At 46.0% G+C, this 25,004-nt stretch overlaps 1 protein-coding gene and 1 long non-coding RNA gene across 8 annotated transcripts in view; one reads left to right on the top strand and one right to left on the bottom strand.

Annotated features, from left to right (window-relative positions):
* Positions 1 to 25,004, bottom strand: part of BCAS3 (BCAS3 microtubule associated cell migration factor) — a 2,144,796-nt gene that overhangs the window by 1,236,302 nt on the left and 883,490 nt on the right. The gene's annotated exons all lie outside the window — the stretch shown is intronic.
* On the top strand, positions 5,865 to 20,073 carry LOC135050922 (uncharacterized). The gene is made up of 3 exons (XR_010241924.1): positions 5,865 to 6,062; positions 6,267 to 6,323; positions 19,760 to 20,073. It is a non-coding gene; the product is annotated as an uncharacterized LOC135050922 (long non-coding RNA).

Raw genomic sequence — 25,004 nt, 5'->3', positions numbered from 1 at the left:
GGGGCCCAGAGCTGAGAGAGGCCCACCTTCCCTGTCACTGTTACATGTGCTATATACATTTTTTGCCATTGGGTGGTACGTAGGGGTCCTTTAAAACTTTTTCCTTGGGGCCTGCAATATATCTAGGTATGCCCCTGGACCTGCTCATTGTAGTGTGGTATAAAATGAACTGTAGGGCAGTTTAATGTTATTTAATATGGACCGGGGCACTGTAATGAGGCACAATATGAACAGGGAGCACTATATATCATAATGTGAATTGGGGGTACTGTGCGGCATAATGATTACTGGCAGCCCTGAAATGTGACATACAGTAGGGTGAACTTAAGCACTACTATGATTCATAAAAGAAAGTAGGGCACTACTATGGGGCATAACATCAAATAAGGCTCTGCTACGGTTTAGAAAATTAATTAAGGCACTATTATACGGCATAAAATTAACAACTGCTTCAGAGAAGTGTCTCTCTAGAAGCATTAGGGGGGGGGGGGGGGGTTTCAAAATGTTGCTATGGGGCATACAAAGTTCTGGCTACGCCCCTTAGTGCAGACAAACTTTTCAGACAAACTAGCAGGTTGCATTTACCTACCATATAACTATTACAGTCCCCTTCTCCACCCCGATCACTGCAGATAGTCACTGCTCCAGCTATTATGGTGACAGACTAAAAGTATATTGCTGAAGGTCAATGATTATTTATGATGACAGACAGAAGTGAGGAAACAGTGTGGTCAAGGAATGAAACAAGGGTCCTGTTGCATAAGTTAGGCCTATACTACTGTATATTTCTACAAACCCTAGCCTGGCAAGGTTTATGCTTGTTCTGTCAGATTATAATCACAACATTTAATTGTGAATTAAAAGTGACACTCACAGGGACAACCGTAGCAATAACCAGTTTTCCTGCAAGCTACTTCCCTGGCATATTGGAGGAGTTTTTCACATTTGCAAAAGACTCCTCTGGGGGTAATCTGACACTGCGCATGCGCACAGTGTCAGATGCAGGAGCCTTGATAAATAAGTGGCCTATTTATCACTGAATATTTGCAGCATATGCTCTGAAAACACCCACTAATGACACCCAAATATTAACGATTTTATATTACTGACAGCAGTCGCAGCCCTCATAGATTTCAATGATGACTGCAAACTGTCAGATTTACCAACCTTCCCGGAACTCATACCTGGCATCTTAACACCATCTTCAAATGCTGTTAGCCGGTGTAGCCTATGGGCTATATTTTACAAAACTTACCAGTTGAAGGTTCCTCCGGAACCCTCCTTGGCAATAGCTGCCGTACATGCATGGTCAGCAGACCGCATATGCTCAGAACCTCGAAGGAGAAGTAAAATGATCACGTTTGCAATCTTTAAAATTTTTACACATTGCAGGGATGGTCTCCTTCCAGAGCCTCTGTCCCTGCATGTAAGAAACAGTACATCTGGGCGATGTATATTTTCTTATTGCCGCGAACAGCGGCTGTAAGGATAGAAAATTATCGTGTCAGAAACAGGATCATAAAGGAAATACTGGCCCTATAAATAATTGCCTAAATTAATGACAGTGATGAATGCTGTGTTATTGTACTTAACCCAGTGATGGGCAGTGAGGTCAATGGCTGGGAAGGCCCTGACTAATATCAGTGCAGGCATTGGCGTTTCTATAATGGGTGCAATGTGTGCAGTGCACACCGGCCCCTGGGTCCAGGAGGGGCCCACACCGCACCCATTTTAAAACTTACCTTTCTGGAGTCCAGCGCTGGGCGGCATGCGCGGTAGCCAAATTGGTCTCCAGATCATGGCGGGTGCCATGTTTCCGAAGACCTGCGCATGCCCAGTAGACTCCAGCGCTGTAAAGAGGAGGGGGGACACCCGGAGGTGCACACGGGCCTCCTCCTCTGTTGAAACGCCTCTGAGTGCAGGATTTACACACACATACAAATGTGGCAACCCTCAGCTTACCCGGAAACGGGTTGCACGTGTGGCTGCATCACATTTGTGACTAGCTGTGGCCGCGTGTGACCCGTTTGCTGAAGCGTATTTACCCATGCAATCGGACTGCAGTGTGCGTACGCAGGACATGCAAGTCGCGGACATGCAAGCCGTGGCAAATGACTTGCAAGTGCTGCAGCTAGCGTCAAAGCCGACAGTGGACACATCTGTATAAGATTTGGTGATGAGTTTTGACTGAAAAATTATTAAAATAATACAAAGATGATATAATACAAAAACGATATTTATATGTTATAAATATTTTGTATTATTCTACTAATTTTATTAGTCAAAAATCTGGAGTGTACTTGAGTATGACAGGTGAGATTCTGCCTCCACTGTCTAACATGATTGCACATCACTGTCAGGGCTGTACAGAGTCACATGGGGCCCCGGTACTGGCACAGGGGCTGTGGCCTTAAAGGCGGCATGATGATGCTTCCGAAAAATAAATTACAGTAAACATTAACTGCGGCTCCACAAGCTCCACAGCTGGCACCTTCTTCCCAGTGATATTTGGGAAGACGGCATATCACTAGAGAGCAAAGACCCTCCAAATTATTTGCTTTCAATATGCGGCACCATCTTCCTGAAGATGTCACAGGGAAGATGGCGCCGGCCGTGGTGCTAAATATGCTACTGGCCATAATACTGTATCCATATTTGCATTTAGTGCAGCTGGAGTGTGTGTATTATTACTCATTTATTTCCTTACTGATAACCAAAGTTAACAAAAAACAACATTCGGATAACTAAAAATTAATCTGCCAGTTGGAAAATTAATTTAACCACTTAACGGACAAATTATTTCCGAAAAAAAGCTCAGAAAATGTCATTTTTTTATGAGTGAATTAGTTGTAGAATGTGTATTTAACCTTATCCAAAATAATTTTTTTAAGCACCAGAACATCGGTCACCAACATCGGAAACATTGCGACCATCATAAACATTGCGACCATCGTGGCTTTCATTTTGAAAGCTGAGACAGCCACCAGGTACACGGGGGGAGGGGGTTGGGAAGGTTCATTTACACTTCCCCAGCGGCTGCTATTGCCTGCAGTCACTGGGTGGGGGGTTCTGCCATGCAGACCGATCAGCAGCACGACAAACAGTGGGGGAGGATGCAGGGAGGCGACGGGACCTTCCGGTCCCTCTGACAGCAGCAGCGGAGGGAAGTTTCTCTTCCCTGCAGCTGCACACATTCTCTATGTGACTGGTCACATCCTGTGCGACCAGGTTAGATAAGACACTTGCTGGTATGGTCGCATCTGATGCGACCATGCCAGGCAAGTGGTTCACAAAGGATCCATGACTGAATAGATAAAAATAGCTAATTAGTGTAAAATTAAGAGTGATGAATGCACCACCAGTAACTACACATACTGATCTACCTGATGGAATCCCCATCTATTAAGTGTACTGAAGCTGTAAGGAAATGGGAATGGCTTTTGTAATACACATTCACATACCAAACAGGCACTTACAGATGTATCCTCCTACATCTAGCCTCAATATGCCACACAGCATAAGATGCCTGGAGCGAGTAAGCCACCAGGTCCTGTGCAACTCTGCTAGTGTTGGGCTTCTTTTTTTTGACGAAATCCATCTTAGTCACATTTCATAGGTCGGTATTCTTTCAATGTCAACATTTTTCCGGTGTCGACAACTTAAGCATGTCGACCTTCTAGTGTCAACATTATAAATGTTGACATTGTCATTGTCAACTTGGTGACTGCTTCCTCTGTCAAGAGCTTGAACATACTTTATTTAGTGACCACAGCATTATAATCTTCACCAAATGTTTGCAAATATCACTTTGCAACTTGTCCTGCATTGAATCTTTCAATGTTACCTTTAGAATCACAATGTGTTTTTATAACACTCTTGATTCCAAATGTTTTCTTGTAACTTGGTGTTTTACTATAGGATGGTTGAAATATTTTATCTATCCATCAGGAGCAATGTGGATCTCTGTCTCCTGTGCTCATCCTAACCTTAACTAACATCTGTAATCTCTCGCTCTCTACTGGTATCTATCCTTCTCTGTTCAAGCATGCAGTGCTTACTCCCATTCTGAAAACAACTACATCCTGTCCCTAACTCTCTCTTAAACTACCGTCTCATCTCTCAGCTCTCTTGCCTCTCCAAGCTACTTGAAAGACTTGCCTACACTTGCCTCACACACTTTCTTAACTTGCACAATTTATTGGACCCACTTCAGTCAGGCTTTCATTCCCAACACTCCACAGAGACAGCACTGATTAAAGTAATGAATGATCTGGTTACTGCGAAGCTTAAGGACCATTATTCACTTTTTATGCTTCTAGATCTGCTGCTTTTAACACTGTTGACCACTCTCTTCTCATAAAAACATTACAATCCCTAGGTTCTCAAGACACAGCCCTTTCTTGGTTCCTGTTCTACCTATCTATTCACTCCTTCAGGGTCCGCTTTCCTGAATCCACCTCCTCTTTGCTACCTCTTTCAGTTTGAGTACTGCAAGGCTCAGTCCTAGGTCCTCTGATTTTCTCAAGCTAGACTTCATCTCTTGGTAAACTAATCAGCTCTTTTGAATTTCCGTATCATCTGAACACAAAACTAAAATACTCAAATCTACCTCCCCAGATTTGTCTCTATCTGTATTGGTCCATGTCACTGAAGGTCTTTCTGCTTTTTTAGATTGGATGTCATCTCGCTACCTCAAAATTAATATTTCCGAAAAAGAGTAAATTATATTTCCACCGGCTAATAGTAGTTACCAACCTGATATCTCTACCACTGTTGAGAACTCAACAATCAATCCTACCCCACAAGCCTGCTGCCTAGGGGGTATATTTACTAAAAGTTGATTTTGGTCAATCTTGATCAATTTTTGGTCAATGTTGGATCAATGTTTGATCGATTTTGTGCTTCAGGGTCTAAATCACACATTTACTAATAGATTTTTTTTTTTTAAGGATGTCAAAAATCAAGTAAAAATGTATCTGTTAGTAAATGTGGGATTCAGGGGTATTTACAAAAAATATCGATCTGGGTCGATTTTTGGTCGATGTTCGATCTATGTTTGGTTGAATTTGTATTTCAGAGTCTAACTTCCATATTTACGAACAGATGATTTTTGCCTTTTTTTTTAATGATGTCCAAAATTATCTGTTGGTAAATGTGTGATTTAGACTTTTAAACACAAAATCGACCAAAAACCTTCCAAACATCGCCCAAAATGGACTTTAAGAAAATATACCCACAGGTGTCATCGTTGACTCGGAACTGTCCTTTGTTCCCCACATTCAATCTCTCAAAATTATGTTATATACATCTAAAAACATATCCAAAATATGATCATACCATACACAAGACACTGCAAAAACTATAATTCATGCTCTCATTATCTCTCGCATTGATTACTGCAATAGTCTACTTTCTGGTCTTACTAAAAGAGACTCTCACCACTACAATCCATTCTGAATGCAGCTGCGAGCCCAATCTTCCTCACTATATGTTCTTCGTCTGCAGATCCACTCTGTCAGTTCCTCCATTGGTTACATGTATTCTACCGTGTTCAATATAAAATACTTTTACTCACACACAAGGCCATTAACCAAATTACACTTCTCTTCACTTATCTCAAAATATCTCCCAACCCAACCTATTTTTGCTCTTCCAGGGTCGGATTAACAATGGGGAGGATGGAGCTGCAGCTCCAGGCCCCCCATCAAAATAGGCCCACAGGATCTGCTGTAACACTGCTGCTGTACACAGGAAAACATTTTTTCCTGCTACAGCAGCCTACTACAGGGCGTCAGAGGCCACGCCCCCCAGCTGTGACGCCCCCTTCAGCCTCTCCCACAGCATCGGCGATCACAAACTGCCAGAGGCATAAACTGTAATATACGCAGCACCACAATCAAAGGCTTAGCCCTGGCACTCCCTGCGCTGCATATGCTGTGATGTCAGGACGTGTGACGTCACAGAGGCGCCGCTCAGCCACCACCGAGCACCGCAGGAATGACAGCTGATCAAGCAGCCTCCGTTAAGTCATCCTCAGCTTGGCAAGGAGACAGCCTCCTGAGGTGAGGTGTCAGTCCTGCTGGCTGCCAGCCTGGCGCTACTGTTATAAAAGGGACAATATAATTGAGGCATTGACATTAAATTAATATGTGTGTATGTGTGTATACGTTATACATATAATTTTATATATGGGTGCATATATATATATATAAGTCTACTGTTATATGTGTGTGTAGTATCTATCTATCTATCTATCTATCCGCTAGGGGGAAGTTCAAACGGACCTCCTGGCGCGAATTCACTCTGGGTGCATGATTATAAAGGTATGTAATGTCATTTATGTGCATTGTATCCTGACGATAGTGCAATAAAGCACTGAAACGTTGTAAGACCTGACTGGTTTATTGTTTATTCATCAAGCCGAGTGCCACACCGTTGCGGGACTATATATATATATATATATATAAATATATATATACACACACATATACATATATATATGTATGTGTGTGTGTGTGTGTGTGTGTGTGTGCAGTGTATAAATATCTTGGCTGTCTCCCACTGACCGATGCTGCATACTGGCTGCATATGCACCGGTCAGAAATCGACCAGTGCCCCCATGGCACTTGTAAAAAAAAAAAAAAAAAAACTATTTTTTTAGGCATTCACAATCCCCAGCTGTTGGAGCCGACAGCCAGGGACAGTGCTGTGCACCGGGCAACATCAGCTGCAGCCCGTAAAATTGATGGCTGCGGCTGTTGGAGAACAGTCACCTTGCACCCACCACTGCAATCGTACATGTGGGAGAAGCAGTATCAGTGCACATAATATGATGCGCTGATACCAATTCTCCCCCATAATGAAGCATAATACATTTAACCCTGTGTCTATAGATGAAGAAAGTTGGCGTCTCAGACCCTGCACATCTGGAAGCACACATATAAACGAGGGAGAGGCTTTAGACCAGCATTAGCATAAAGCGGGCTATCATGATGCGATTGCATCATGATTGACAGGCAATGGCTGTCTGGGGATGGTGACATGGCATTGGGAGGTAGTGTTGCCGAAAAACATAGGCATGTCCTGGCGGTTTTCGGGGCTGACCGATGACAATTGAATTTCCTGCAATCGGAAATATGGCGTCAGTGCAGCCATGCTGCATAGACAGGGGTCAACCCATTTTTGCCTACTTTCCCGGAATGGCCTTGAGGCCGCCCGGAAGAGCAGGCAAGTCTCCCGATTTTTGTGGTCCCCCGGTCCGGACGCCCACTTAGTGAGTAAAATGGGCTGTCTGGGTAGTCGATGACGCGAATCTTGGTGAATTGCATCATCATAGCCACGCCCCCTGCAGTAAAATGCCGGTAATAGGTTAAATGGTGTGATAATCAGCCACGGCCCCCCCTCCGCCCTGCCCCCATTCCGTCTCTGCCCCGCCCCCTCTGCTCGTCACTACCCTGCCCCTCCACCTGCTGAGCCGACCTGGCTGCTCTCTCCCAGAGAGAACAGCCATAAAGTCGGTAAGTATGGGTCAACCTCTATTTGAGGTTTTTGCGATGCGATGGCAATTGAATTGCAATTGCATCGTGAGGCCGCACCACTCATGCCCTGTGCTGGGCGGACCCCAGCTTGTGATGTTAGTGGTCACAGATTTTGCTAACATAGCAAAATCTGTGACCAACTCTGAGTAAACCCCACAATCCTATTTGTTGTTTCTAGATTTAAATCCTGGACTATGAAGGATGATGACCACCCTTTGTAAAGAAGGCAGTGTGTTTACATTTGTTTTATCTGATTTTTATGGCTTGTTTCAATAATTGATTTGATGGAGATATAACTGGGCATTGCTGAGATTTCTCTAACGTCCTAGTGGATGCTGGGGACTCCGTAAGGACCATGGGGAATAGACGGGCTCCGCAGGAGACATGGGCACTTTAAGAAAGAATTTAGATTCTGGTGTGCTCTGGCTCCTCCCTCTATGTCCCTCCTCCAGACCTTAGTTTGAATCTGTGCCCGGACGAGCTGGGTGCTGTTCAGTGAGCTCTCCTGAGCTTGCTGTAAGAAAGTATTTTGTTAGGTTTTTTATTTTCAGGGAGCTCTGCTGGCAACAGACTCCCTGCATCGTGGGACTGGGGGGAGAGAAGCAGCCCTACTCTCTGAAGATAGGTCCTGCTTCTTAGGCTACTGGACACCATTAGCTCCAGAGGGATAGTACACAGGATCTCACCCTCGTCGTCCGATCCCAGAGCCGCGCCGCTGCCCCCCTCGCAGAGCCGGAAGACAGAAGCCGGGTGAGCATAAGAAGCAAGAAGACTTCGAAATCGGCGGCAGAAGACTCCAGTCTTCACTGAGGTAGCGCACAGCACTGCAGCTGTGCGCCATTGCTCCCACACACACCTCACATACTCCGGTCACTGTAAGGGTGCAGGGCGCAGGGGGGGGCGCCCTGGGCAGCAATTGGGAGCTCTTTGGCAAAAGTTTAGCATATATACAGTTGGGCACTGTATATCTGTATGAGCCCCCGCCAAGTAAATGTATATTTAAGCGGGACAGAAGCCCGCCATCGAGGGGGCGGGGCTTCTTCCTCAGCACTCACCAGCGCCATGTTTTTTCTCCACAGCACCGCTGAGAGGAAGCTCCCCAGCCTCTCCCCTGCAGATACACGGTAGAAGAGGGTAAAAAGAGAGGGGGGGGGCACATAATTAGGCGCAAAAATCAATATAAACAGCAGCTACTGGGTTAACATTAAGTTACTGTGTTATTCCTGGGTTAATAGCGCTGGGGTGTGTGCTGGCATACTCTCTCTCTCTCTGTCTCTCCAAAGGGCCTTGTGGGGGAATTGTCTTCAGATGAGCATTCCCTGAGTGTGTGGTGTGTCGGTATGTGTGTGTCGACATGTCTGAGGTAAAAGGCTCCCCTAAGGAGGAGATGGAGCAAATCTGTGTGTGAGGGGTGTCTCCGTCGACAACCCCGACACCTGTTTGGATATGTGAAATTAAGTGCTAAGGTAAATTTATTGCACAAAAGATTAGAGAACAGACAGGGAATCTACCCATGTCTGTCCCTTTGTCGCAGAGACCTTCAGAGTCTCTCAATGCTCACTATCCAAAATAATAGACACTGATATCGACAAAGGGTCTGACTCCGGTGTCGACTACGATAATGCAAAGTTACAGCCAAAAGGGCAGGAAAGTATTCAATATATGATTATTGTAATAAAAGATGATTTGCATATCACTGATGACTCATCTGTCCCTGACACAAGGGTACACATGTTTAAGGGGAAGAAAGCTGAGATAAATTTCCCTCCTCTCATGATGAAAAAGAGCGGGAATCTCCAGACAAGAGACTGCAGTTTCCCACAAAGAATTCTCAGGGAGTATCCTTTCCCTACTAGGGCCAGGATACGATGGGAATCTTCCCCTAGGGTGTCACGTTTGCCCAAAAGGTAGCCCTGACTTAACAGCTATCCTCAGGGATCCTGCAGATAGCGTGCACATTCTGGTACACTACTCAGACCGTCGATTGTGTCGGCATGGGTTTAGAGCGCTGTAGCAGCGTGGACAGGTACCTTATCAGCAGAGATTGAGACCCTAGTATGTATGTATATATGTATATATATATAGATATATATATTAAAGATGCTGTCTTAAGATATATATATATTAAACATGCCCAAAGAGACATTAGTCTACTAGGTTCTAGAGTCAACGCTATGTCGATTTCTGCTTGACGTGTCCTGTAGAATATGCATGGACAGGTGATGCCGACTTAAGAGGCATATGGAAGGCTGAGGATTGTGTGGAGAAGGGATCTCGGACCTGGGGGTAAATTTACTAAGATGGGAGTTCTATTTAAGATGGGAGGTTGCCCACAGCAACCAATCAGATTCTATGTATTATCTTCTAGAAGGTGCTAGATAAATGAGAAGTAGAATCTGATTGGTTGTTACGGGCAACATCCCATCTTAAATAGAATTCCCATCTTAGTAAATTTACCCCCTGGTCTCCACAGCTATAGCTGGTAATTCTGATCTTTTGCCTTATATTCCTGCACAGCCTAGGAAAGCACGACATTATCAAATGTAGCCTTTCGAACACAAAGAAACAAGAAAGTCAGAGGTGCGTCCTTTATTGCCAGAGGCAGGGGCAGAGGAAAGAAGCTGCACAACACAGCTAGTTCCCAGGAACAGAAGTCCTCCCCAGCCTCTACAAAATCCACCGCATGTCGCTGGGGCTCCACAGGCGGAGCTAGGCCCGGCGGGGGCACGTCTTCGTAATTTCAGCCACAATTGGGTTCACTCCCTGTTGGATCCCTGGGCAATAGATATTGTGTCTCAGGGATACAAGCTGGACTTTGAGGAGATGCCCCCTCACCGACGGCCCTGCCGGCTTCCCCCCTCGAGAGGGAAATAGTGTTAACTGCAATTCACAAATTGTATCTTCAACAGGTGGTGGTCAAGGTTCCCCACCTTCAACAAGGAGGGGGTTATTATTCGACCATGTTGTAGTCCCGAAACCGGACGGTTCGGTCAGACCCATATTGAATTTAAAATCCCAGAACATATACCTGAAAAGGTTCAAGTTCAAGATGGAATCGCTAAGAGCGGTCATCGCAAGCCTGAAAGGGGGAGATTTTATGGTGTCTCTGGACATAAAGGATGCATACCTTCATGTCCCCATTTATCCACCTCATCAGGCGTACCTCTGATTTGCGGTACAGGATTGTCATTACCAATTTCAGACGTTGCCGTTTAGTTTCTCCACGGCCCCGAAAATATTCACCAAGGTAATGGCGGAAATGATGGTGCTCCTGCGGAAGCAAGGTGTCACAATTATCCCGTACTTGGACGATCTCCTCATAAAAGCGAGATCAAGAGAGCAGTTGCTGAACAGCGTATCACTTTCTCTGGAAGTGTAACGACAACACGGCTGGATTCTATATATTCCAAAGTCGCAGTTGGTTCCTACTGCTCATCTGCCTTTCCTAGGCATGATCCTAGACACAGACCAGAAAAGGGTTTATCTCCCGATAGAGAGAGCTCAGGAGCTCATGACACTGGTCAGGAATCTATTAAAACCAAAACAGGTGTCAGTGCATCACTGCACTCGAGTCCTGGGAAGGATGGTGGCATCATACGAGGCCATTCCCTTCGGCAGGTTCCATGCGAAGACCTTCCAATGGTACTTACTGGACAAGTGATCCGGATCACATCTTCAGATGCATCGGTTAATCACCCTGTCCCCAGGGCCAGGGTGTCACTCCTGTTGTGGCAGCAGAGTTCTCACCTTCTAGATTCGGAATTTAGGACTGGGTCCTGGTGACCACGGACGCTAGCCTCCGAGGGTGGGGAGCAGTCACACAGGGAAGAAATTTCCAAGGTCTGTGGTCAAGTCAAGAGACTTGCCTTCGCATCAACATCCTGGAACTAAGGGCCGTATACAACGCCCTACGTAAAGCGGAGCACTTGCTTCGCGACCAACTGGTTTTGATTCAGTCAGACAACTTCACCGCAGTGGCTCAGGTGAACCACCAAGGCGGCACAAGGAGCAGAGTGGCGAGGGCAGAAGCCACCAGAATTCTTCGCTGGGCGGAGAATCACGTAAGCGCTCTGTCAGCAGTGTTCATCCCGGGAGTGGACAACTGGGAAGCAGACTTCCTCAGCAGACACGACCTCCACCCGGGAGAGTGGGGACTTCATCAGGAAGTCTTCACACAGATCACATATCGGTGGGAACTGCCACAGGTGGACATGATGGCATCCCGCCTCAACAAAAAACTACAGAGGTATTGCGCCAGGTCAAGAGACTCTCAAGCAATAGCGGTAGACGCCCTGGTGACACCGTGGGTGTTCCAGTCGGTCTATGTCTTTCCTCCTCTCCCTCTCATTCCCAAGGTGCTGAGGATAATAAGAAAAGGAGGAGTGAGAACAATCCTCATTGTTCCAGATTGGCCATGAAGGACCTGGTATCCAGATCTGCAAGAAATGCTCACAGAGGACCCGTGGCCTCTTCCTCTAAGACAGGACCTGTTGCAACAGGGGCCCTGTCTGTTCCAAGTCTTACCGCGGCTGCGTTTGACGGCATGGCGGTTGAACGCCGGATCCTAGCAGAAAAGGGCATTCCGGACGAGGTCATTCCTACGCTGATAAAGGCTAGGAAGGACGTGACAGCTAAACTTTATCACCGTATATGGCGAAAATATGTTTCTTGGTGTGAGGCCAGGAATGCTCCTACAGAGGAATTCCAGCTGGGCCGTTTCCTTCACTTCCTACAGTCAGGAGTGAATTTGGGCCTGAAATTGGGCTCCATTAAGGTCCAGATTTCGGCCCTATCCATTTTCTTGCAAAAAGAGTTGGCTTCTCTACCAGAAGTTCAGACGTTTGTAAAGGGAGTGCTGCATATTCAGCCTCCTTTTGTGCCTCCAGTGGCACCTTGGGATCTTAACATGGTGTTAAGTTTCCTGAAATCACACTGGCTTGAACCACTTAAAACGGTGGAGTTAAAATATCTCACGTGGAAGGTGGTCATGCTATTAGCCTTGGCTTTGGCTAGGCGTGTGTCAGAATTAGCGGCTTTGTCACATAAAAGCCCCTATCTGGTTTTCCATATGGATAGAGCAGAATTGCGGACCTGTCCACAATTTCTGCCAAAAGTGGTGTCATCTTTTCATATGAACCCATCTATTGTGGTGCCTGTGGCTACTCGTGACTTGGAGGATTCCGAGTTACTGGATGTGGTCAGGGCTTTGAAGGTTTATGTAGCCAGAACGGCTAGAGTCAGGAAAACGGAGTCGCTGTTTATCCTGTATGCATCCAACAAGCTGGGTGCTTCTGCTTCAAAGCAAACTATTGCTCGCTGGATCTGTAACACGATTCAGCAGGCTCATTCTGCGTCTGGATTGCCGCTGCCAAAATAAGTTAAAGCCCATTCCACTAGGAAGGTGGGCTCTTCTTGGGCGGCTGCCCGAGGGGTCTCGGCATTACAACTATGCCGAGCTGCTACTTGGTCAGGTTCAAACACTTTTGCAAAGTTCTACAAGTTTGATACCCTGGCTGATGAGGACCTATTGTTTGCTCAATCGGTGCTGCAGAGTCATCCGCACTCTCCCGCCCGTTTGGGAGCTTTGGTATAATCCCCATGGTCCTTACGGAGTCCCCAGCATCCACTAGGACGTTAGAGAAAATAAGATTTTACTTACCGGTAAATCTATTTCTCGTAGTCCGTAGTGGATGCTGGGCGCCCGTCCCAAGTGCAGACTTCTTCTGCAATACTTGTATATAGTTATTGCTGCAATAAGGGCTATGTTATTGTTGCATCAGGGTTGAACTGATGCTCTGTTGTTGTTCATACTGTTGACTGGGTAAGTTTATCACAAGTTATACGGTGTGATTGGTGTGGCTGGTATGAGTCTTGCCCTGGATTTCCAAAATCCTTTCCTTGTACTGTCAGCTCTTCCGGGCACAGTTTCTCTAACTGAGGTCTGGAGGAGGGACATAGAGGGAGGAACCAGAGCACACCAGAATCTAAATTCTTTCTTAAAGTGCCCATGTCTCCTGCAGAGCCCGTCTATTCCCCATGGTCCTTACAGAGTCCCCAGCATCCACTACGGACTACGAGAAATAGATTTACCGGTAAGTAAAATCTTATTTTTTCTGTTTTTCAAACACACACACACACACACACACACACACACACACACACACACACACACACACACACACACACATATATAAATACACTAGCTGTTCTACCCATTCTTTGCACGGGAGTTTCTGATATTCATGGTTGTAAATATAAATGAGTGTTATGAGTGTTAAAAATGTGGTGATTATTATATATTGTAACACTGTAGGGGTGCAAGGTGCCTTTTCCTGGGGAATATGGCAGGACGCAGCAGCTGAGGAACAACACAAGTCCAGTTTCTGGTACAACTGACCCCGACCAGTTTTATTGAAACAGAAAATAAAACAAACCCCAAAATAAAAATACCTTGCCTGTCCGGCACTAACTAAACATAAGATGTTCCTAACTGTCACTAAACAAAACACAGAGTTCTTCAGTACATACTGTATAGCTTGCTTGCATCAGAAAGCGTGTCTCTCACACACAGATCCTGCAGCCTTCCCAGGCAGTCTGCCCATACTAATCAGGTTAGAAGCACTATATCACTCTTACACAGCTGAAACCCTGATTAGCCCTCTGTGAGGCCAAAGACCCGAACTGGGCCCAATGTCTAGAACTCGCCTTATCTCTCTCTCAGAGCCTTTACCCAGCTTTTACAGCAAACTGAAAAGGTTCAGACAAAACAAAAAGCATTTTTCCTAGAAGTTAACATTTTCTAAAACATGTAAGACAAGAACCTGGGACAAATATACCTGCCCTCAAACACTATCCCAGTGTTCTTGTCACATATCCCCCTCCCCTGTTTCGACCTAGGGGCCGGAACACTTGTAGCCCCCAAACAGAAGATGCGAGACAATGCATCTGCGTTGGCCAATTGTGTTCCCGGTCTATGTTCGACAGTAAACTTAAAGTCCTGCAACGCTAGAAACCATCTAGTTACACGAGCATTCTTGCCTCTATTTACATACATCCATTTTAAAGGGGCATGGTCTGTCACTAGTCTGAATTGTCTACCCAAGAGGTAATATCTCAAGGTATCTAGTGCCCACTTAATGGCCAAAGCCTCCTTTTCCACAATGGCATACCTTTTTTCATGCTCATTGAGTTTCCTACTCAAATAAATGATAGGGTGTTCGTCCCCATCTCTGGTTTGGGACAGCACAGCACCTATCCCTACCTCTGAGGCATCTGTCTGTACCACAAATTCTTTTGAAAAATCTGGTGTTATCAACACCGGTTGTGAACACAAAGCCACTTTTAACGCTTGGAACGCCTTTTCTGCATCAGGGTTCCATTTCACCACATTTGACTGCTTCCCTTTGGTAAGGTCTGACAACGGCACCGCTGTGGTCGCAAAATTAGGAATAAACCGTCTATAGTACCCAGTAATTCCCAAAAAAGCCCTTACCTGTTTTTTATTCACTGGACGAGGCCAGTTTTGAATAGCATCAACTTTATTCAATTGGGGCCTAATCAGACCTCTGCCTATGGTGAAGCCCAAGTATTTGACCTCCTCCATTGCGAGGCAGCACTTCTTTGGGTTAGCAGTTAACCCTGCCTCTCTGATTGAGTCCAGTACTGCTTGTACTTTAACCAAATGTGACCCCCAGTCTGTACTGTGAATTACCACATCATCCAAATAGGCAGCTGCATATTTTCTATGGGGCCTCAAAATTTTATCCATCGCCCGTTGAAAGGTTGCTGGAGCCCCATGCAACCCAAAGGGTAACATCTTATACTGGTACAGCCCCTCCGGAACCGAAAAGGCTGTTTTCTCTTTGGCGCTATCAGATAAAGGTATTTGCCAGTAACCTTTGGTCAGGTCCAATGTGGTGAGAAACCTGGCTGTTCCCAGCCTTTCTACAAGCTCATCCACACGGGGCATGGGGTATGAGTCAAACTTGGACACCTCATTTAACTTACGAAAGTCATTACAGAAGCGTATGCTACCGTCGGGCTTCGGGATGAGCACTATGGGACTGGACCACTCACTGTTAGACTCCTCTATGACTCCAAGTTCTAACATGGTTTTAACTTCCTTAGAAATAGCTTCTCGCTGAGCTTCAGGAATCCTATATGGCTTTAAATGAACCCTGACCCCTGGTTCTGTGACAATGTCATGTTTTATTATGGTCGTTCGGCCAGGCAGCTCTGAAAATACCTCCCTATTTTGGATGAGAAATTCTTTAACCTGATTGTTCTGATCAGCTGATAATGTCTCTGACACCTTCACTGCGGGAAGCAACCGGGGTGAAGACACCGAAGGGCAAGGCTCCGCTGACAGAGACAACCTATCTTTCCAGGGTTTGATTAAGTTAACATGGTAGATCTGTTCGGGTTTTCTCTTTCCCGGCTGGTATACTTTGTAATTAACCTCATTCACTTTTTCCCTAATCTCAAATGGACCCTGCCATTTAGCTAGGAATTTGCTTTCCACAGTGGGTACCAAAACAAGAACTCTATCTCCAGGAGCAAATTCCCGTATCTTGGCACTCCGGTTATAGACCCTCTGTTGAGCACTTTGGGCCTGTTCCATGTGCTCTCTGACAACAGGTACCACGGCTGCAATCCTATCCTGCATTTGTGTTACATGCTCAATAACGCTTCTATAAGGAGTGGGCTGTCCTTCCCACGTCTCTTTGGCAACATCCAACAGCCCTCTGGGGTGTCTACCATACAACAAATCAAATGGAGAAAACCCCGTAGAGGACTGAGGAACTTCTCTGATGGCCATTAACAAGTAGGGCAACAAACAATCCCAGTTTTTCCCATCTCTCTCAACAACCTTTTTTAACATACTTTTTAATGTTTTATTAAACCTTTCCACCAACCCGTCAGTTTGGGGATGGTAGATGGACGTCCTGAGGTGAGTGACCTTAAATAACTTGCACAATTCTTTCATGATCCTTGACATAAATGGAGTACCTTGGTCAGTCAAAATTTCTTTTGGTATTCCCACTCTACTAAATACCTGCACCAGCTCCCTAGCTATCGCCTTGGTTGTGATAGTGCGTAAAGGGACAGCCTCAGGATATCGAGTGGCATAGTCCATAATTACCAGGATATACTGATGGCCCCGAGCAGACTTTAACAAGGGCCCCACGAGATCCATGGCTATTCTGTCAAACGGGACCTCTATAATAGGCATGGGAACTAGTGGGCTCCTGAAATGGGGTCTAGGGGCATGATACTGGCACTCAGGACAGGAAGAACAATATTCAGACACTTCTTTATAAACCCCTGGCCAAAAGAACCTTTGTAAAACTCTTTCAGTGGTTTTTTCTGCCCCTAAATGTCCTGCGGTAACGTGACTGTGAGCTAAATCTAGTACCGTTCTCCGATAAGGCTGGGGAACTACCAGCTGTTCCACCACATCCTCACCCCTTTTGACAATGTGGTACAAGAGCTCATTACAGATGGCCATGTGGGGATACGTAACCCTGTCACCTGGTACCACAGGTTCCCCATTAACAATCTTAACATTCTCTCTAGCCTTTATTAAGGTAGGATCCTTTAACTGTTCAGACGCAAACAGATCCTTCTTTACCTCCAGGTCAGGCACGCTTTCAGTTCTAACTACTATGTCTCTGTTCCCGGCAAGAGGGTCCTCACTGGACTCCCCATCTGTCACTTCCCCAGCCAAACTAGCAAAAGGCAAAGGGCCAGAAAGTTCCGAAGACCCACGTACATCCATAAAATCACCGGTATTATCAACTGGCTTTTTACTTCTCACATCTGTTGATAACCGTGATTCCCACAGTTTCCAAAAATGAGGAAAATCCCTCCCTATTATGGCCTCATGCACCAAGGTAGGGACCAGTCCCACTTTAACCATTGCTGACCCACAACAAGTTTCTATATTCACCTCAGCAGTGGCATAATGTTGGGTATCCCCATGTATGCAAGTTACCCCAATAGGTATTTGCTGGACCTTTAAGGGGTTCACTAACCCAGCTTTCACGAGGGTAACTAAACTTCCTGAATCTAGCAAGGCCTCTACTTGGTTACCTTCTAAGAACACATCACACATTTGTTTTTCCAGCTCAGGTGAAGGTACCACAGTACAGGCTAACCTAGCAAAGAAAGATATTCTGCGACATTCAAAGGCAGCATCACATTGCATGGGTTCTTGCGTGACTGGGCAATTGGCAATAACATGACCTGGCATACCACACCTAAAACATTTAACCACACGATTATCAACCCATTTGGGCAGCATAGACCGTTCTAGCCCCATTGGCCTGTTTCCAGGGCCAGTGTTTACAGTCTCTCCAGCCTTGCGTTCTCTTAACCGCCCAGCAACGTTTTCCCACGGAACAGTCTTACCAGTCTTTACTGAAGGGCGCTGTCGAGGATCTATGGGTTGCTGGGTGGTCATCAGTAGTTCCTCTGCTGCCAAATACCTCTCTACCATGTCCACTAATTGGTCAGCAGTACCCGGGTTTCCATGGCTCACCCACTTGCGCAGGACCATGGGCAAAGATCTCAAGTAGCGGTCCATGACGACTCTTTCCACCATCTGGGGACCAGTTAATGTCTCTGGCTGTAGCCATTTTTTTGTTAGCTGAATAAGGTCGTGCATCTGGGAGCGCGGAGGCTTCTCCATGGCGTACAGCCAACGGTGCACCCGTTGTGCTCGTACTGACAGCGTGACTCCCAGGCGGGTCAGGATCTCAGTCTTTAGTTTATCATAGTCCCGAGCCTCAGCAGGGCTTAAACCAAAGTAAGCTTTTTGGGGCTCACCTGACAGGAAAGGTGCCAGCAGACTGGCCCACTGTGCTTTCGGCCAGTTCTCACGCTCGGCAGTCCTTTCAAACGTGGTCAGATAGGCCTCCACATCATCAGCCTCTGTCATTTCCTGCAGGAAGTGACTGGCTCGTATAGAACTAGAGCTGGTTGGAGCACTGACGGCCACATCTCCAACCCGAGCTGCAAGTCTCTGCACCACTTCTGCTAAGGCCTCTCTATCCTGACGCTGTTGCCTGTAAAGTTCATCAACAACTGCCTGCTGTTGTCTCTTATTTTCCTCCATTGCCACCTGCTGCTGTCGGTTGGCCTCCTGCTGAGCCGCTGTAGCTTGCAGCAAGGCTTTAAGCAGATCCTCCATGTCAACAGATTTTTCAGGCGGCTTTGCAGCTGCTTTCACCCAGGACATATATCAAACCCTCAGGGGTGAGTCTCAGTAACTTCACACTGGGCTGTATCTGCATAAACCACCGTTTTCTGCAGGCCTCACAAAGCTGCTGCTTTCACTTATGCGCAGAACGGCCTGCTCGCATTCTCCACCAAGTTGTAACACTGTAGGGGTGCAAGGTGCCCTTTCCTGGGGAATATGGCAGGACGCAGCAGCTGAGGAACAACACAAGTCCAGTTTCTGGTACAACTGACCCCGGCCAGTTTTATTGAAACAGAAAATAAAACAAACCCCAAAATAAAAATACCTTGCCTGTCCGGCACTAACTAAACATAAGATGTTCCTAACTGTCACTAAACAAAACACAGAGTTCTTCAGTACATACTGTATAGCTTACTTGCATCAGAAAGCGTGTCTCTCACACACAGATCCTGCAGCCTTCCCAGGCAGTCTGCCCATACTAATCAGGTTAGAAGCACTATATCACTCTTACACAGCTGAAACCCTGATTAGCCCTCTGTGAGGCCAAAGACCCGAACTGGGCCCAATGTCTAGAACTCGCCTTATCTCTCTCTCAGAGCCTTTACCCAGCTTTTACAGCAAACTGAAAAGGTTCAGACAAAACAAAAAGCATTTTTCCTAGAAGTTAACATTTTCTAAAACATGTAAGACAAGAACCTGGGACAAATATACCTGCCCTCAAACACTATCCCAGTGTTCTTGTCACAATATATATATATATATATATATATATATATCTCTCTATCTATCTATATATATACACACACACACACACACACACACACACACACACACACACACACACACACAGTACCAGTCAAAAGTTTGGACACACCTCTTCATTCAATGGTTTTTATTTATTTTAATTCATTTCTACATTGCAGATTAATACTGAAGACATCAAAACTATGAAAGAACACATATGGAATTATGTTGTAAACAAAAAAGTGTTAAACAAATCAAAATATGTTTTATATTTTAGATTCCTCAAAGTAGCCCCCTTCTGCTTTGATGACAGCTTTGCACACTCTTGGCATTCTCTCAATCAGCTTCATGAGGTAGTCTCCTGGAATGGTTTTCTAAAAGTCTTAAAGGAGTTCCCAGAGGTGCTGAGCACTTGTTGGCTGCTTTTACTTCACTCTGTAGTCCAACTCATCCCAAACCATCTCAATTGGGTTTAGGTTTTGTGATTGTGGAGGCCAGGTCATCTGACGCAGCACTCCATCATTTTTTGAAGTTTTGTAAATATGGCAAGACTGCAGTCCGTATTGAAAATAATAAAGACTACATTGTGCATCTTTAGTTTGCCTATCTACTGAATTATGAATTTCTTAAATTGTGGGGATACTTAGACCATGTGGAATCAGTTGTTTCCACATGGTTTAAGCTTTAATAAATACACCCCATAAAGTTTAAACTGCCTATTATACCTCTTTCAGGCATAGCTTTTGTACCTGGGATATTGCCGGGGATTGCAGTTTAACGCAGATCTCGGCTTTGTGTGAACAGACCTGATGTGGGTCGGTACCAGGGTTATTCCTGGGATCAACCGGAGTCACCTATAGTGTGAATGGTGTGAACCGGGGTTTTAGATGTGGGTTGCGTAGAAAATACGTAATTGCCTGTTCGGGTGCTCTGCAGTCGCACAATGAATGCCAGGGCAGATACGGGTTCAGTGTGAACGAGTTTGACCTGGGAATTTGTTTAAAGTGATACCTAGCTAAGTGTGAAAGGGGATACCTAGCTGAAACAAGGGTTGAAGATGTGTTCAAAAACCCAGGTCAGAACTGTGTTGGAGCCCCGGCTCATCTCAGAAAGGGGTATTACTGTGATATCACAGGGTCTCTGCATGTATATGAGCCCATCATTACACACACAGCAATTCTGAAGAAGTTGGACAAGATAACAAATCTGCCACACTAATTTCAGAATCCTTCACCTCACTCTGAACATGACAACCTGGTGTAAAATATTGAGCATTTTTAAAATATTTAGCTAGCTTTTAGAAAGATCTACATTTAATCAAAATAAGATTTTAATTACCTACCGGTAAATCATTTTCTTGTAGTCCGTTCAGGATGCTGGGGTCCACATTAGTACCGTGGGGTATAGATGGGTCCACTAGGAGCCATGGGCACTTTAAGAGTTTAACAGTGTAGGCTGGCTCCTCCCTCTATGCCCCTCCTACCAGACTCAGTCTAGAAACTGTGCCCGAGGAGAAGGACATACTTCGTGAGAAGCAAATACACAGATAGTGGTGAGATTAACACCAGCTCACACATAATAAAAAGGAAAGACAAGCTAACCAACTTGGAACGAATCAGCAACGGCTGAACCAATAAACCGAACCAAGTAACAATGCAGGAATACGAAGCACTGGGCGGGCGCCCAGCATTATCTATGGACTACGAGAAAAAGATTTACCGGTAGGTAATTAAAATCCTATTTTCTCTTACGTCCTAGAGGATGCTGGGGTCCACATTAGTACCATGCGGATGTACCAAAGCTCCCAGTACGGGAGGGAGAGTGCTGAAGTTCCTGCAGAACAGATTGACCAAACTTCAGGTCCTCAGAGGCCAAAGTTTCGAACTTGTAGAACTTAGCAAATGTGTTCGACCCTGACCAAGTAGCTGCTCAGCAAAGCTGAGACACCCCAGGCAGCCGCCCAGGAAGAACCCACTTTACGAGTAGAGTGGGCCTTAACAGATATTGGACACGGCAAGCCTGCCGTAGAATAAGCATGCTGGATAGTGAACATGATCCAGCGAGAAATTGTCTGCTCAGAAGCAGGACACCCAACCTTGTTGGGATCATAAAGGACAAACAGAGCGTCCTACTTCCTATGATGAGAAGTTCTCTTCACATATACTTTCAAAGCACTCACAACATACAAGGACTTTGAGGTAATTGAGGAGTCAGTAGCCACTGGCACCACAATAGGTTGATTGATATGAAAGGCTGACACAACCTTTGGAAGAAATTGCTGACGCGTTCTGAGCTCAGCTCTATCTTCATGAAAAATCAAGTAGGGGCTCTTGCATGACAATGCCCCCAATTCTGACACACGTCTAGCAGATGCCAATGCTAACAGTGTGACTGCCTTCCAAGTAAGAAACTTTACATCCACCTCCTGCAAAGGTTCGAACCAATCCGATTGCAGAAACTGCAGTACCACATTAAGATCCCAAGGTGCCCGTAGGAGGCACAAAGGGTGGTAGGATGTGCAGAACCCCTTTCAAGAATGTCTGAACCTCAGGGAGGGAAGACAATTGTTTCTGGAAGAAAATGGACAAGGCCGAAATCTGGACCTTGATGGAGCCCAAGCGTAGGCCTACATTCACACCTGCTTGCAGAAAGAGGAGAAACCATCCAAGTTGAAATTCCACCGCAGGAAACTTCTTGGATTCACACCAAGACACATACTTTTTCCAAATCAGATGGTAATGTTTTGACGTTACTCCCTTCCTAGCCTGTATCAGGGTAGGAATTACCTTTTTCGGAACACCTTTCCTAGCTAAGATCTGGCGTTCAACCTCCATGTCGTCAAACATAGCCGCAGTAAGTCTTGATAGGCGAACGGCCCCTGTTGTAGAAGGTCCTTGCGAAGAGGAACAGGTCTCGGATCCTCCAGCAGTAATTCCAGAAGATCCGCATACCAAGCCCGTCTTGGCCAGTCCGGAGCAATGAGGATCACGTGAACTCTTGTTCTTTTTATGAGCTTGAGAATCCTTGGGATGAGCGGAAGTCCAGCTGGAACATCCACGGTGTGACTAGTGCATCCACCGCCACTGCGCGTGGGTCTCTCGACCTGTAACAGTACCTCCGAGGCTTCTTGTTGAGGCGAGAGGCCATCATGTCTATCAGAGGTACCCCCAATCGGCTTGTCACCTCTGCGAACACCTCTGGATGGAAGCCCCATTCTCCTGGATGGAGATCATGTCTGCTGAGGAAGTTCGCTTCCCAGTTGTCCACTCCAGGAATGAAGATTGCGGACAGCGCCACCGCGTGCTTTTCTGCCCAGAGGAGGATTTTTGTTACATCTGACATCGCAGCTCTGCTCTTTGTTCCGCCCTATCTATTTATGTCGGACACCGCTGTAACGTTGTCCGACTGAACCTGAATGACTTGATTTTGCAGAAGAAGTGCTGCTTGTAGAAGGCCGTTGTAAATGGCCCTCAGTTCCAGAACGTTTATTGGAAGGCGAGATTCCTGACTGGACCACCTTCCTTGGAAGTTTTCCCCTTGGGTGACTGCTCCCCAACCTCTGTGGCTTGCATCCGTGGTTAGGAGGATCCAATTCAGAATCCCGAACCTGCGGCCTTCGAGTAGGTGAGAAGTTTGTAGCCACCAGAGGAGTGAAATTATGGCTTTCGGCGACAGGCGTATCTGCTTATGCATGTGAAGATGCGAACCCGACCATTTGTCTAGGAAATCCAGTTGGAAAGACCTCGCATGGAATCTTCCATACTGTAGAGCCCCGTAGAAGGTTGACATCTTCCCCAGAAGGCGAATGCACTGATGAACTGATATCCGGGCTGGCTTCAGGACGTCCCGTACCATCGATTGGATCACCAACGCTTTCTCCACTGGTAGAAACACCCTCTGCACCTTCATGTCAAATATCATCCCCAGGAAAGGCAGTCTCCTTGTCGGCTCCAAATGTGACTTTGGAAGGTTGAGGATCCAGCCATGATTCTGGAGTAGTCGAGTTGAGAGAGCAATTCTCTGCAACAACCTCTCCCTGGAAGATGCTTCTATCAGCAGATCATCCAGATATGGAATAATGTTCACTCCCTGCTTGCGGAGGAGTAGTATCATCTCTGCCATGACCTTGGTTAAAAACCTCTGTGCCGTGGAGAGACCAAATGGCAGTGCCTGGAACTGATAATGACAGTCCAGCAGCGCAAATCTGAGGAAAGCCTGGTGAGGCGGCCAGATTGAAACGTGAAGATATGCAACCTTGATATCCAGGGATACCAGGAATTCCCCCTCCTCCAGACCTGAGATCACCGCTCTCAGAGATTCCATCTTGAATTTGAACTCCCTCAAGTAGGGGTTCAATGACTTTAGGTTTAATATTGGCCTTACCGAACCATCCAGTTTTGGTACCACAAACAGGTTTGAGTAATAACCCTTGTGTTGTAGGTGAGGTGGAACTGGAACAATGACATTTGTTTGAACCAATTTTCGAATGGCATCCTATAGGATAGAACTTTCTGTCAGCGAAACTGGTAAGCCTGAATTGAAGAATCTGTGAGGCAGGAGTACCTGAAACTCCAGTCTGTACCTCTGGGCAACAATATCTGTTACCCAGGGGCCTAGGCATGATGACGCCCAAATGTGACTGATATCTTTTAGTCTCGCTCCCACCTGCCTGATCTACAGGTTGGGAGGTCCACCATCATGCAGAAGATTTTGAGGAAGCAGAACCTGGTTTCTGTTCCTGAGATCCCGTTGATGCAGGTTTTCTGGATTTTCCCCGACCTCCTCTAAAGAAGGTGGAGGGGGCTTTGGATTTTTTTAACTTTTGCGGTCCGAAAGGACTACAGTGTAGATGTAGGAGAAGATTTCCTAGCTGGTGGTGCTGCTAAGGGAAGAAAGGTTGACTTACCCGCAGTTGCTGTGGAAATCCACACATCCAATGCGTCCCCAAACAGAGCCTGACCTGTGAAGGGTAGGTTCTCCACACTTTTCTTGGATTCTGCGTCCGCAGTCCACTGGCGTAGCCAGAGTCCTCTGTGTGCCGAGACCGCCATGGTAGTAGCCCTCGCATTCAGCATGCCAATGTCCTTCATGGCCTCCACCATGAAACCAGCAGAATCCTGTATGTGATGCAAAAACAATTCAATGCCACACCTATCCATAGTATCTAAGTCCTCAAGTAATGTTTACTATGGCTTTCGAAATCCACGCACAAGCAATGGTGGGTCTTAAAGCTACACCAGTAGCTGTGTATACTGATTTCAGCGTAGTCTTAATTTTGCAGTCAGCCAGTTCTTTTAAAGCGGTTGAACCAGGAACAGGTAAAACCACCTTTTTTGACAACCCAGACACAGATGCGTCTACTATAGGGGGGTTTTCCCACTTTTTCCTGTCCTATTCAGGGAAAGGGAAAGCAATAAGAACCCTTTTTGGGATCTGGAATTTTTTCTCTGGGTTTTCCCAGGATTTTTCAAATAAGGAGTTTAACTCCTTGGAAGCCGGGAAGGTCAGCGAGGATTTCTTAC

Source organism: Pseudophryne corroboree, chromosome 2 (assembly GCF_028390025.1).
Source record: "Pseudophryne corroboree isolate aPseCor3 chromosome 2, aPseCor3.hap2, whole genome shotgun sequence".
In the NCBI taxonomy this organism is placed as follows: Eukaryota; Metazoa; Chordata; class Amphibia; order Anura; family Myobatrachidae; genus Pseudophryne; species Pseudophryne corroboree.
Note: the sequence above shows the minus strand (reverse complement) of the source record. Positions and strands in the feature narration are given on the sequence as shown.